This window comes from Schistocerca nitens, chromosome 5 (assembly GCF_023898315.1).
Source record: "Schistocerca nitens isolate TAMUIC-IGC-003100 chromosome 5, iqSchNite1.1, whole genome shotgun sequence".
Classification (NCBI taxonomy): Eukaryota; Metazoa; Arthropoda; class Insecta; order Orthoptera; family Acrididae; genus Schistocerca; species Schistocerca nitens.
This window is the reverse complement of record NC_064618.1, coordinates 511,342,467-511,358,050: the sequence shown is the minus strand read 5'-3', so window position 1 is coordinate 511,358,050 and position 15,584 is coordinate 511,342,467.

Genomic DNA, 15,584 nt, shown 5'->3' with positions numbered 1-15,584 from the left:
TCAGTCCCCTAGAGCTTAGAACAACTTAAACCTAACTAATCTAAGGACATCACACACATCCATACCCGACGCAGGATTCCAACCTGCGACCGTAGCGGTCACCCGGTTCCAGACTGAAGCGCCTAGAACCGCTCGGTCACAACGGCCGGCTACAATATAACCACAAAACGTATAGTTCAACTCTGATACCAAACATTTATGATACCAGCTGCACCTGTGATTAACTCTTAGTATACCATATCTCGATTTTTTATTTACATTAGACCTGTGCGCCTTCAGTGAAACGTTAAATGTTGTCAACAATAAACATGATTACAACGTCAAGAAATGTTCTTCTGAGATTCTCCTTTAAGTCTCTCGCGGTTTTATATTTTAATTTATCTTGTATTTTCGTTTTCTTTGATTTGATTTTTATTCATAATTCAATACAGAAGAATGTTGAAGATTAGGTGGGTAGATCACATAACTAATGAGGAGGTATTGAATAGGATTGGGGAGAAGTGTAGTTTGTGGCACAACTTGACTAGGAGAAGGGATCGGTTGGTAGGACATGTCCTGAGGCACCAATGGATCACAAATTTAGCATTGGAGGGCAGCGTGGAGGGTAAAAATCGTAGAGGGAGACCAAGAGAGGAACACACTAAGCAGATTCAGAAGGATGTAGGCTGCAGTAGGTGCTGGGAGATGAAGGAGCTTGCACAGGATAGATTAGCATGGAGAGCTGCATCAAACCAGTCTCAGGACTGAAGACCACAACAACAACAACAATTCAATACCTAACTTTCTCGTAAACGGAACTCACGTTTAAGGCACATTGGTATGAGTCAGCTATGTAACCAGCGCTGATATGAAAACCATACAGGATGCCAACTCTTTTAAACTCTGTTACATGAAACTGTGTGTCCCATTATATCTCCAACGACTACAGTGTATTGTCACTGCTGACAAACGCGTCCAAAACATTTAGAACCTCTGAACACTGGACCCTGGGACACAAATAGCGTCGTTTTCGCAAGCAGTGAAAGTTGTGTAATCTTGTTGCTCCGGTGTAACATCCGCTGAATAGAGTAAGACAGGCGCTGGCTGTCCTCCCACTACTAACACGTTTTATGATTGAACTGCCAGCAAGGCGATCTGTACGTGACATTGGTGGAGACGTTGAGGGAGACGAAAATCAGGAGCAGGCTGTAGAGGTTCCAGCACTACGAAGAAGCTTTCACTCTTTAGCACGTATACAAGCATAAGTAGCACCGTCAGATCCACTCAATTCACACCCGTTATTTGCTACTCATCGCAGAAATTACGCTGATTGTGTACACCCGTGGAATGTCTTGGTGGCTCCAAAAGTCTACCGTGAACATGCCCGACTTGCCTGTGCTCGCAAAGTGTAATTATTACTCATTGTATGGGACTCGAGATGTCTTAGAACTATTTACGATTTTGTAAAACTTCTTTGTCTTTTCTACCGCGAATATACCCGACTTGCCTGTACAGGGGAAGTGTCCTTATTACTCGTTGTGTCGGACTGGAAATGTCTTAGAAGTATTAACGATTTTGTTTAACTTCGTAGTCTTATCATCGATGATGGGTTTTAGAGACTGCGAATATAATTTCGTTTTCCAGACACGACACCATATCACTGCCTGCTAAAACCGGCAACTCACATCTTTTAAAGTCATAGTTGCCAAGGTAGCGACATGGAATGGAACAGCACGTATGACAAGTAATAATTAGATAAAAATGCAATTACTTCTTTAGGTAACAGAGAAATATCACTATACTTCTTAAAGGCCTTACATATTCAGTTGATACTAATATAAAAATGTTTTAAACATCCACTGTGATAACCGACACAGAAGTGAGTAGAACAACCCAGGTCGTAAACTGGCCATAACAGTAAATTAAATCCTGAAAGATAAATAAACTTTCGAAAACACTATGAACGTCCCGAAACCAAGGCATTACTCCAGGGCGAGCAATGACTGGCCAATCTTTCCATTTATCTCGCAAACCGGTTGTCATTTTTTATGCGGTTTCTGATGTAATTGACCGCGCAGGTAAGTAGTGTGTAAGCTTAGGGACCGATGACCTCAGCAGTTTGGTCCCATAAGATCCTACCACAAATTTCCAATTTTCTGATGTAATTCTATTGAATTATCGGCTCTTTTTGCAAAGCAAACACTGACTGCAAGCTCTAATCGATTTTTTTAGACATAGGTTCTGTTCACCATAACCTAAACCTCCCCGCAGTGGATGTTAACACTGTTGTAAAATAACGGACACTATCGGCTACAACATAAAAATGCTTAAAATTATCCGTCTCTTTTCATATGCACATCACTTTGTTTAAAAACATTCCTAAACAACTAAGGTATCACAGTCGCGTGTAAGGCGGTAATACTACTTAATTTAAACACTACTAAAAAAATACCGATAACTTGGCAAAATCCAAGCGCAGATTTATAACGTATGAACCAAATACTATTTTTTGTACATACACTGCCGGAAAAAAGTGCAACTCACTCAAAGACTGTGTTCAGTGGCACGTGAGTATAATGTATGCATACTGAAGGGTTGTATAGTTAGCAATCCATTTGTCACGGTCATAGGCGATCCGATGGCGCTCAGGCGACCTGTCTGTACACACACTGTTTTGAATCTGCAAGCAGTAACTGTGATGAGTTTAGAGATGAACAATGTTCGCAACATTCATTTTTGGATACAGTCATGTCCCACCGACGAGTATGTACCCCTGTTTCACATCTTCTGCCATTTGAACGGAGTCACATTGTGGGCCTGTAAGAAATTGGATGGCCATATCGACGGACTGCTGCGCACTTTGGGCACAGTGTATACGTGGTGTGTCTCTACTTTCAGCTGTGGTCTGTGAGACATTCTCACACGCGTGGACCAGGTTCTGGACGTCCGTGTAGTACAACCACACGTCTAAATTGACGCAGCAAGATCACCAGATCTCTCGCCAATTAAACACGTATGGGGATATGATGAAGCGGGAACTTACTTGTTCTCCAAAGCCTTCAAGACCCATTGCCGAAATGCAAGAAAAGGCGCATGATGCTTGAGACACGCTACCACAGGACGTCATTGGGCAACTATCATTCACATGTAAGAATCCACGACTGAATTTCCGCCACTGGGGGAGCACATCGTGTATTGATGCGACTGTTCGGACATTCTTTATTGTGACATGTGTGCTCCATTTGGTCTGATTTTATCATCTACTCCTACAATGACGAAATACCGGTCGCACCACTTGTGAATAAAATGATATTGTCCTTGAGGGTGTTACATTTTTTCCGGCAATGTATCAACCACATTTAATCTGATTTTTATTTTAACATTGTTGTAGCGATATTCGTTTTTCGTATCTTTTTAGCCCTCTATCCCACGTCAACTAATTTCAATGGAAATATGTGAAGAGAATCGATAATTTGTGAGGGTCTTTGAATTCTATTTTGATTCACTTAACCATACGGAAAATTAGCTTTCAGTGTCATTCGAAATTATACGCTTGATAATTTTATTCGTAAGACATGTGATAATTCTGATGAAGGGCTCTGTTGAAGCCATGCGAAAGACGTCACAAGCCACCATAGTAAAACAAGCTGCCTCAGCTGAAGGTGGGAAGTACTGGCAGATTTTTACACTGACTTACAACAGTCGGGATCGACAGCTCCAGATGATGGTGTACATTTTCGATTTTGGTCATCAGTATGCTGCATGGAGCTATATCCATCCACATTACTACCAAGACCATACATCCTTACTGCCATACCCCCCCCCCGCCCCCCCCCCCCCCCACAAGCTCACCTTCTCTTCCAAGAATCCCGTCGCATGTACCGCTCTTTCTTGCAGTCTCGTGACCGGGATGCACTCACACACTGCCAGTAAACACACACCTCCCCTCCCCCCAATTAACCCCTCCAAATACTGGAAACCATTCCATTGACTCACTGGTACTAACTGACTTCTTCTCCATCCCTGATGACCATTTTGATTACTCCGTTTTCCCTATCACACACAAATGTACAAGTACCGCTGTCCCACCCCTGGATCCCAGCTTCCATTACCTGGACAACGTACCATAAACAGAACGAAATACACCAATTACAGCACGCGACATAAAATAGGTACTCCAGAAAAAACAACACTACATTACTTATCCGCATCTTAAAGAATGCGTCCTCTCTTTTCTAGTCACCCTTGCAGCCCTTTACACCACTAACCTCTCCACAGGTAACTATCCTCCACAATGGAAAACATCCAGAACTCTACTTTTCCTCAAACCACACTAACCTCCGACTGATACCTCCTCTTACTGCCCCATCTGCCACATTTTAATATTTATCAAGGTCTTCTAATACATCCTCTTCTGATGCATCCATCAACACCTGAACGAACACTATCTCCTTTCTGTCTCAATTTCTCCTCTGATGACCAGCTCCTGTACCTCATCCATCTCCTATTCCACCATCTTAACTCCCGCAAATCTGCTGTTTTTGTCTCCCTCGACCTAGAGAAAGCCTACGACCATGTATGGCATTCCAGTATCCTGTTCAAACTCTAGACCTACCCTCTTCCAGTCAACTATGTCCGTTTTGTTGCATCCTTCCTATCTACTGTCGCGAAATAGGGGAGACAGTGCCACAGACATGATACGTGAATTGGAGTGGCAATCATTAAAACAAAGGCGTTTTTCGTTGCGGGATTTTTTCGTGAAATTTCAATCACCAGTTTTCTCCTCCAATTGTGAAAACATTCTTTTGGCACCTACCTACATAGTGAGAAATGATCATCACGATAAAATAAGAGAAATCAGGGCCGCACAGAAACATTTAAGTGCTCGTTTTCCCCCACGCCGTTCGCGAGTGGAATGTTATAGAAACAGCGTGAAGGTGCTCATTGAACCCTCTGCCAGGCACTTTACTGTGAATAGCAGAGTAATCACGTAGATGTAGATGTAGTCGCCCCTCATTTCTCGCTCTTAACAATGCCAATTCCCGTATTTCCATCCTGCTGAAGGAATGCCCCAAGGGTCTGTCCTCTCTCCTCTCCTTCATTTCAGCTACACTGCTGATATGCCCAAACCACCTCTTTCATTATGCTGATGACACCGCTTTCCTCGTTCTCTAACTCCTGAAATCCCAAAGATTTTTCCAAATCTACCTCAGTCAGTTTACGTCCTGAAGTAACCAACGGCTCCTCAAGGTCAACCCTACCAAAATCCAGGCAATAATTACAGGACGAACCACCAACACCTTCCGCCTCCATGACTTCTATATTACAGTTTATGGCCATCCTATCCAGTTAACTAACATAATAAAATATCTTGGACTAACCATCGAACAGCGACTAATGTGGAAATCTCACCTACTAACCAGTCAACAGAAATTCCACAGTAGACTAAAACTATTGAAATTGCTGACAGGCCAAACTTGGGGAGTACACCCCTCCATTATTCTCCACTCCTGCAAAATCCTGATCCGACCCATCCTATGCTATGCGTATATTGGATGGATCTCCACCCGACCAAAGTTTTATAAGTCACTCCAAATCCTTGAAGGCAAGTACTCTGCCTTGCTTTCCGCATCCGTTTACCTTCGCCCATATCGATCCTCTACTATCTTATCAAATTCCCACCACTCCTCACCCACCTGGAACATCTCCGCATCTCCTATACAACCACAAACTACATTCAAAAACCCATTGTCTCCCGTCTGATCACCAATCCTGGTTTGCTGCTGCGCCTTTACAAGTACATCCTTTCATCACTACAAACGCACAAACTCCACATGCTGTCTCAACGCAGCTTCAGCTTCAAATATCTCCCTCTCCCAGACAACGAGACCTGCCCCGTTATTTATCCCTCCTATCAACTTTAGCCCTTCCCCACCTATCCCACTCTACATCAGGGCACCTCCCTCCTTTCCCCTCTCCATCCATGTCCATCCCACAATCACATCACGATGGTGGTCATCGGAAGCAGAAGTTCCATATTACTTCGAAATACAAAACTGCTTTTGAGAAGTCTTACCTACCGAAATGGTCCACAGAGATATTTACAGTTTCCAAGGACTCAAAACCGAGAACACTCATCTTGAAAGATAGTGATTGTGAAGAAATCACAGGGAGTTTTTACACAGAGGAATTACAGAAAAGCTCTGAATCGAACGTGTTAGTCGTAGAGCGAGTTACAAGTTCTCGAGCGAACTGGGAAATGTTGAAATGGCTCTCCTTCTCGTCAAAGGACATCAGTTCGGCGAGCTCTGGCTATTTTCTACATAATATGACACACAAACCTCGAAACATGCAGTAGCGTGACATGAATGCTAGAAAACGTATCAACAAAGGAGGGGGCGGTATTCTCGGGAATCTACCATTCGAACTCCATATCCCTGGCTACAATTTTTGTGGTTCTGGAACGAAATTGAAACAGCGCCTAGCTCTTCGTAATAAGGGAATTAATATCCTAGGCACCGTATGCGAAGAGCTTATGCTACAAAGGAAGTTCGTCGCATTGAAGAACAAATACAGCTGATAAGAAAAGACAAATACATCAAAGAAAGGATATTTGTACACTGAGGTATCGAAAATCATGGGATAGAGATATACGCATATACAGACGGCAGCAGTACCCACGTACACAAGGTACAAAAGGCAGTGCATTGATGGAGCTGTCATCTGGACACAGGTGGTTCAAGTGAAAAGGTTTCCGACGTGATTATGGCCGCACAACGGGAATTAACAGACTTTGCACGCGTTATAGTAGTTGGAGCCAGACGCATGGAACATTCTAATTCGGAAATCGTTAGGAAACTCAGTATTCCGAGATCCAGTCTCAAGAGTGTACCGAGGATACCGAATTTCAGGGATTACATCTCACCACGGACAACGCAGAGACAAGCAGCGTTTGCGTAGGGTTGTCATTGTTAACAGACAAACAACACTGCGTGAAATAACTGTAGAAGTCAATGAGGGACGAACGACGAACGTATCCTTCAGGGCAGTTCGGCGAAATTCGGCGTTAATGGACTATGACAGCAGACGACCGACGCGACAGTCTTTGCTAATAGCACAACACCTGCAACGCCTCTCCTGCGCTCGTGACTATTTCCGTTGGATCCTAGATGACTGGAAAACCGTGGCCTGCTCAGATGAGTCCTGATTTCAGTTGGTAAGAGCTGATGAGGTTTGAGTGTGGCGAAGACCCCACGAAGCCATGGACCCCAAGTTGTCAACAAGGCACTGTGCAAGTTAGTGGTGGCTCGATAATAGTGTGGGCTGTGTTTCCATGGAATGGACTTCGCTGGTCCATCATAACCGAGTGGAAAATGTTATGTTCGGCTACTGGGAGACCGCAGCCAAACAACGACGAAATTTTTGTGAATAACAGTGTGCCATGCCACTGGGCCACAACTGTTCCTGATTGGTGTGAAGAACGTTCTGCACAATTCAAGCGAGTGATTTGGCTACTCAAATCGTCCGCCACGAAGCCCATCGAACGGTATGGGACATAATCGAGATGTCAGTTTGTGCACAAAATACTGCACTGGCAACACTTCCGCAATTACGGGCGGCTGTAGAGGAAGCATGGCTCAATATGTCGGTAGGGGACTCCCAGCGACTTGTTGAGTCCATGCCACGTCGTGTTGCTGCACTACGCCGGGCAAAAGGAGGTCAGACACGAGATTTGTCGCCTCAGTGTACAGGACAACTTATTTGCAACATCGTAGTCGATAAGGTAATGTGTACGAAATCTTGTGCTAGAATAAGCTTTAAGTAAATAGTGAATGCAGCTCGTCGCACACTAAAGCAGAAGTAAAATCCTTCGGAATGCAGCACTGACAGCGGCGAAAAGGGCTTTGAGGCAGAAAGGAGAAAGATAAAGACGTGTTAAAACGCCTAGGATCCTGCTAGTACTGAAGACATCTGGCGGAATTAGTCCTTTTCTTATCCCTGCATTTGCTGAGCTGGTTCGTTAGCTGGGGGAGCCACTGTCATAACTTAAGCAGTAAAAAATGCCCGAAACGCGAGAAGCACTTAAAAGAAGCTCAAAGGTATAACATGGCCGTGGAAGCCATCATTATCGGTAAGACCCTGTACTTAAAACTACACAGGAGAGCGCTTGGGTTCAGACTACTTACAAATATAGATCTGCTTAAACACGTCAGAAAACTCAAAATCCCGTCATTTCCGTGATTTTACGGCGTGTTTATGCGGGATATATTGCCCGAGGCAATGTGGAAATCCAAACAATGTGGAATTGTCAGAGTAGATGTTGTGGAGATTATGAGACTCACTGGGTTGCGTATGTTAAAAATATTGGAACGCCATCTACTACTTTTGATTCATTCGGCGATTTAAGGCCACCTGAGAACTGTGTCGTTACTTCACCGATGGGAACAAGATACTGTACGACTTTCGACCCAACAAGACGTCAGTTCAGCCGGCCGAAGTGGCCGTGCGGTTAAAGGCGCTGCAGTCTGGAACCGCAAGACCGCTACGGTCGCAGGTTCGAATCCTGCCTCGGGCATGGATGTTTGTGATGTCCTTAGGTTAGTTAGGTTTAAATAGTTCTAAGTTCTAGGGGACTAATGACCTCAGCAGTTGAGTCCCATAGTGCTCAGAGCCATTTGAACCATTTTTTGAAGACGTCAGTTCTACCACTGCGGACATTTCTGTCTATTGTTTCTCCTAATAACTGCATAAAAACAGAAAATACCCAGTCACCGCATCGTGAGAGGTCGAGATGCGATGCCATACGGTCTAACGCTAAAAGAAAGTTCCGCCAATAGATCTAAGCAGGGGCCAGTGCACTATAGCACTGATTGGTCTGGGAACATACAACAGTACAGCTAATGCCACTGAGGTTAATAATAAACTGCTTGTGGGAGGCATTATTTACTAATTACTTTTGTAAATCATGTTATCTCTCTGTTCAGTAATGCCTATGAAGCTGCATGCTGATTGTTATTATTGTAACTAGAAGAAGAACAGAACTCCTTTGATACTACCCTTTGTCATTTCTGTGTATAAATAATAACCTTTTCCTGGTCACTGTTAATTATGCATTTGAGGAGTGGCCATGCGGTTAGAAGCGCCATATCACGCATTGCGCGGCCCCTCCCGCCGGAGGTTCAAGTCCTCCGTCGGGCTTAGTTATGTGCGTTGTTCTTAGCAAACGTTACTTTAAGTTAGTTTACGTAGTGTGTAAGTGTAGGACAGCTGTGGGAAAACCTTTTAAAGAGCAAAAAGTCTATGAATTGTCAGAGAACTTTGGGAGTCGAGATATTGTCTCGAAATGTCTTGTTCATAAAAAGATTGCTGGAATGACTTACTTGACGGAGTTAGATAACTCAAATTCTAATGAGTGTGGTACAGATTCTGTAACGTTACCTACTGTAATAAAACCGCCGAGGATTGTTTCATCTCTAATGACGCATTTCCTAGTATTTGCAACATCGTGGTCTTGATTTACATCTGGACTGATGACCTTAAAGAACAGTGTTCTCTAGTGATCTGTGGTATTCATTTTGCCTCGTCAAACGACTGTACTGCATAGATAGAGGACCCGCCAGACAGCTGCGTTATGTGGACTGCACACTAATAAGGCGAAACTCATTTCAGGTCGTTTGGATGTTTTTGGGTATGACAGTACATCCACTAAAACAATTACATGCTGATACAACATTGAGGTTCATCGACGATAAGTGCTTTCAGCCATTAATCAGCCTCGGTATATGCTATATTCTCATATTTTTTTTGGTTAGTTCTGTTTCCACTTCCCTTGCAATATCAGCATCAAGCGAGTCTAGGGGAAAAACACTGTATGCAACCGTAAAAAACAGTTATTGTTATTAATAGAAGATGTAGTAAAACTACTACTATCAGATCAGTATGGATGTGTTCATCTATTCCAGTAAAAAAGAAGGAACACGTAATATCAACTTCAGACACGAAAGGAAAAAGAAAACAAATTACATGCGTGTATAGAAAACATTCGTGCGTTCGCCCTCACGTAATGAGAAATCCCATTGTCTGATCATCGAAAAGCGGAGAGGTTATGCTTGATTTCTTGATGTCATCGTTTGACGAAGGAGCGCGCTTACCAGCGTGTTCGTCAATAGCTTGTGCATAGCGCTGCATGCTGATTTGACTGAAATGAGAACGAGCTGTTCCGCGCTCATTTATATACAGGCATCGTGTGCTCGTGAGTGTAGGTAGCCGTGTAACGAGGCACTGGCGTGCTTTTCGTGGGAGTGAGAGAGGCACATGTAGCCTCTTCTGCACATACGCGCTTTTTGTGAAAGCGGGAGTTAGCTGTAACTCACGTACGTATGAAGATCCAACACTGCTATGTGAATATTCATGGTACTTGTAATGAAAGGCCTCTGTATGTTGTGCGTACGTGGCATCGCGATAACGTTCTAGCGTAAACTAACCAAGATCGTGTTGCGTGTCTGTCTGTTCCTGCCAGTTTCTGTTAGTACGACGTCTCCTGCTTAACGAATCGTCTGCTCGCAAGGAGCCCTTGGTGCTTCTTCTTCTTATGAGGAGCCCAGCAGAACATGTAAATAAAATACTCACCTAAAGCCTGTAAGTGGGGAGGTGGAAAATAAGAAGTGAAGAAATAAATACATCATTTTTAAGAAACAATTTATTTATTAACAAGTCAACTGAATAATGGTTGTACATTTTCTGAAGCGTTCATAAACCAATGTTGTCCGTATCTCTTCTTCTTCTTCAACTGCTTGAGCCTGGGCATTCTTCTGTTTCCAGATTATGGATAGATGCATATTTACAAACTCCTTGAAATCAGGATATCTTCTCACAGCCCTTGACCTAAACTCTGCTGTCTCTATGATCATACACTCGGAGCAACGACACCATGTCTTCATATGCCATCCCTTCAACGTCCCAGCGATTTTCATGGTAAAATCGAGTCAGCCGCACAGCCGTTTTTCGAGTTTTAGCACACTGTACTGAGCTAAACGGCTTGGGTGACGCAACAATTGTGGACTACTTCGTTAATACTTGCCTGGCGTTGGAGGATGCGAGGAATATCACATATTCAAACGCAAATCGTCCCTACTTGTAAAACCTTTGTGTGTCTACAGCTATCTTTGTTCCGTGAGACATCGTTGCATAATGTGTTGTATGTTGTGTAATGCCTCTACATTTATATCATACGTTTTACAATTCCTGTTAGCGGTGAGTAGTTTAGAAGATGCCGTGTAGTATTAATGAGTATACGTGCAGAGCCTACAGGAACGTTTTTCAGATGAGTCGAATTCAATATGTACCTTCACAGTTCCAGTCTTCGCTGCCTCGCGTTGCTTTGAACAATCTGTCACCACTGTGGGTGATAGTTTCTTAAACTTCTGCGGGCTAAGCATGTGTCGGAAACCAACGTCAATCTCGTAATACGACGCGTAAAATCTTGCGCACATGTCATACAATAGTCCATAAGCGTTTATGCTCCAGTCTAGTTGTAAATTATGTACGGAAAAAAGTGGGAGTTTAAGCAAACTCTTGCATTGGTTAGATTACAATTGTCAAATACGCTTGAATTCTTTTCAGGACTCTCCCCTTCCTGCCTGTTTGCAGCGATAGAATAACAAAGCGAGGCATTTCTAGTCGGACACAAGTCTTGAGTCCATGCTTGGTAGGATGGCTGTGAAAGTATCAGGTGCTCAAACAGTTCCCAAGAACGGAAAGGTAACGGCAGTTTCCCTCTTGAATTCAGAACACATAAAAGTTTCAGATTCTCTTCGTCTGGTAGCGACCGGTGAAGTACTTTCCATATCAATTTATCTAGCTCAATTTTATATCCTCTTCTTCCTGTTCGAGAATGTATAAGTTGTTATCTGTAGAGCTTCGTACTAAAAGAGTTATCTACCGATCCGTCTGTGAACCATCCTGCGTTTTGTAGAGCATTCAGATCCGATGTTGATGCACAGACATATGTCTTGAGTGTAGATGTGATCCTCATGTTTCTGGTGCGGTCGATTTCAACACCATTAAGCTCATGTCTTATTTCTTGAAACAGAAGAGCGAATGCTTTACCTGTAAGGCGCGATTTTACTGATTGCAGCACAGCTTTCTTAGGTGTAAATAGCACCTCCAAATATAGGAGGGTCTTGTTTGTAAGTGTCAGCCCATCTTGATGCTGAATAATAATTCGTACCTCGTCATTATTATCAAATGTTGCTGAGGCAAACGGTTTGTGGAAATAATATTCCACGCAAGCTTGTCGTATCGAACTGGAGTCGTTACTTCGATGGAGTCTTTACTTCGATTGACGTCATTGCGAGGTTTCAGTCCAACAATCCTCGCTTGTTATTGCGTTCTGCTTTCACTGCAAAGTGGTATTCTGATGGTTAGGCAAGCCGTATTTATGCTTAAAATCCATAATTCTGCTTCACATGAAGACGTACTATAATTTCCTCAGTGTGAAAATGGACTAGATTCGTGTTCTGTTACTACGATATTGAGTTCAAATTGTTCTAATGTTTGAACGGTCACAGGGAGATATATCGGATTGCTGGGAATCTCTGAAATTTTGCAAGCATGACCAGCTGTAGACAAGAATGGGTATATAGTACCGACTAATCTGTCGTTAAGGTACGAATTCATCACGGTATTACACTCTACAGGTATTGTACTGACTGGCAGTATGTCAAATGGCTCTGAGCACTAAGGGACTTAACTTCTGAGGTCATCAGTCCCCTAGAACTTAGAACTACTTAAACCTAACTAACCTAAGGACATCACACACATCCATACCCGAGGCAGGATTCGAACCTGCAACCGTAGCGGTCGCGCAGTTCCAGACAGTAGCGCCTAGAACCGCTCGGCCATCCCGGCCGGCGGCAGTATGTCCATTGGCTGATTCGACTCTTAATTTTATCAGTATTATGCTCCAGCAGTTGTCCCCCGGAGAAACCTAGTAGCATTCCTATTGAAGCTTTGTGAGTAAAGTCTACTATCTCTCCTGATGTTTTTATCTTTGATTTAAGCGGACCGCGCTTCTAAACCTTAGGGCATCAACAACCAGAACTTCCTGCTCACCGCTCCGCAAACTGAATCCCCTTCCTCCTTGTCACTCTCTGATAAGTAACTTGCCTCACCAGCAATATGTAAACCCTCTTAGTTGAGTGGTCAGCGCGTCCAGGTTCGATTCCCAGCCAGGTCGGAGATTTTCTCGGCTCGGGGAGCGGGTATTGTGATGTTCTCCTCATCATTTCATTATCATTGACATGCAAGTTGCCCACTAGGGCATCAACTGAAAAGACAACTCTATGGCTGAACGTCCCCAGTTGGGGACTCCCGGCCATCAGTGCCATACGATCATTTCATTTCAGCACCGATATCACGACACCAGGAGGCAGTAGTACTGCCAGCCTGTGTATACAGTGCCAACCCTGGCACAGGTCGAATGCAGTCAGCCCTCCTACCGACACTATGTTACGTCACATTGTGAATCAGAATATGACAGAAGCCAACATAACCTCACACTCAATGAAAGGGGTATCAGACACAACATACTAAGCTCTTGTGATAAAGGTTTTACAGAGGAATTCATCAAGTGGTGCCAGAGAGTGGAGCAAACAGAACAAGAAAGAAAAAAAGAAGACTAGAACAAAAAAAAAATGGTTCAAATGGCTCTGAGCACTATGGGACTTAACATCTGTGGTCATCAGTCCCCTAGAACTTAGAACTACTTAAACCTAACTAACCTAAGGACATCACACACATCCATGCCCGAGGCAGGATTCGAACCTGCGACCGTAGCGGTCACGCGGTTCCAGACTGAAGCGCCTAGAACCGCACGGCCACACCGGCCGGCAGTAGAAAAAAAGAGGTATGACCGATTCGAAATTTGGTCCCCATGGAAATTGTAAAAAACCATGATGATCTTACTGAGCCGTGGCGGGACTGGTGCCGGGGATATCTTTGGCTTAGGCACAATCGAGTCCCTCTGACAGAAGTATGTCTTTGGAGCCTGGGCCGGCTCAGGAAATAGCCGGCAGTACCGAGTGGAAGGGGGAGAACAACGCTGGGCACGGCACGCGGAAGTGCGCGTATTAGCGAGACGTTGGCTATTTCCACATAGATTGAAAAGAACCCCCTCCGGGCGAGATATTACCAAACAACTTTACAAGGTTATAGACAGTTTGATCAGTAATAACCCAATTATTTCCCCACCAAAATTGACATACGCCACTAAGGCTGAACTGCACCGCAATTTTAAAAAAACGGTTTCAATTAAGACACATTCTTCTAGAAATCCCTCAAAATTCTTAAGACAAATATTTGAAACATTTAACCCGGGAAACCTTGCAGAGCCACCACAAGCTTTAAAAAACTGCAGCTTGTACAATAACTGAGGCTCGAGATTGTGAGGCCACGGCTTGGCCTCGAACGGTGGAGGCGACTGAGTACTTATCTTCGAATTAAGATGTGGACTCCGTTTGTACTTCCACCCCGTTCAGAACGCCGAAATCGGAACCAAACAGCACACGCGAGCTCAGGCGAAGTGGTTATCGAAAGGAAGTTTCAAGAAATATGCTGAGCTTTTATAACGGAATAAAATGCGATCCTACAACATTTCCTGTCTCACGCATACGTTTCACATACTCAACAATGTCAACATAAAGTTTCAAGGAAACAAAAAAGATTCTGTTAAGGTATAATACATCCTTTATTGCCAAGCTGGATCTTCAACCCAGTAACTTGAGACTACTTTGGCTCTCTCTTTCATAATATTCAAAAGACTGTTCTTGATGGCAAAGACAGCATAACAGACTAAGACGTTTCCCCCACACCTCAAACAAACCAAAAAAAGCATCAAGATTAAATACAGGGTGTTCGAAACGTAACTCTGCCTCATAGGACAATAACTAAGTTACAAAATTTAATGAATATGGCTTCCATTATACGTTCCGTTGATCGAATAAAATGTTACATGTTCTTAAATACATGTTGTGACATTTATTGACGAACTGAAACAAAACGACCATCAATTTTTTTCGTAATTCAATACCAGTGTGAGTGTGACAGGAGTAGGGTTCACCGGGACATGGCACACTTTGATATCTAACTGATATGTTAATTAATTAATTTGACAAACTAAACCACCACCACCCTTACATCTCCTCGTAACCTATTTTTCTACTAAATGGTTTAGGATCACCTGATGATTGATTTCGACCCACTGGGAATAATCAGTGTTTCTGAGAAAACCCCCCCGCCATTCCCTCTCCATCCTCTTACCCCACCCACACCTCTTTGGAAAAAGGGGAACTTATTCAGTTCTGAGCCACTTTTTGCCCTCCAACTCTTCCCTTCCACTTACGCCTCCCCACCCACTCCTGGAAATTGGCGGGAAAAAGAAGCAATCTGTGAGTCAGAGGAAGGATCTCACAACACGAAATTTAAATCAGAAACACCGGGCCAAGACCGACACAGACTCAGCAACAGGGAAGTAACCGATTCTGTGGCTTTTACGAGTTCCTAACCAGGAGCGAATTTTATAACATCATCTTTGTGCTTTAATAGTT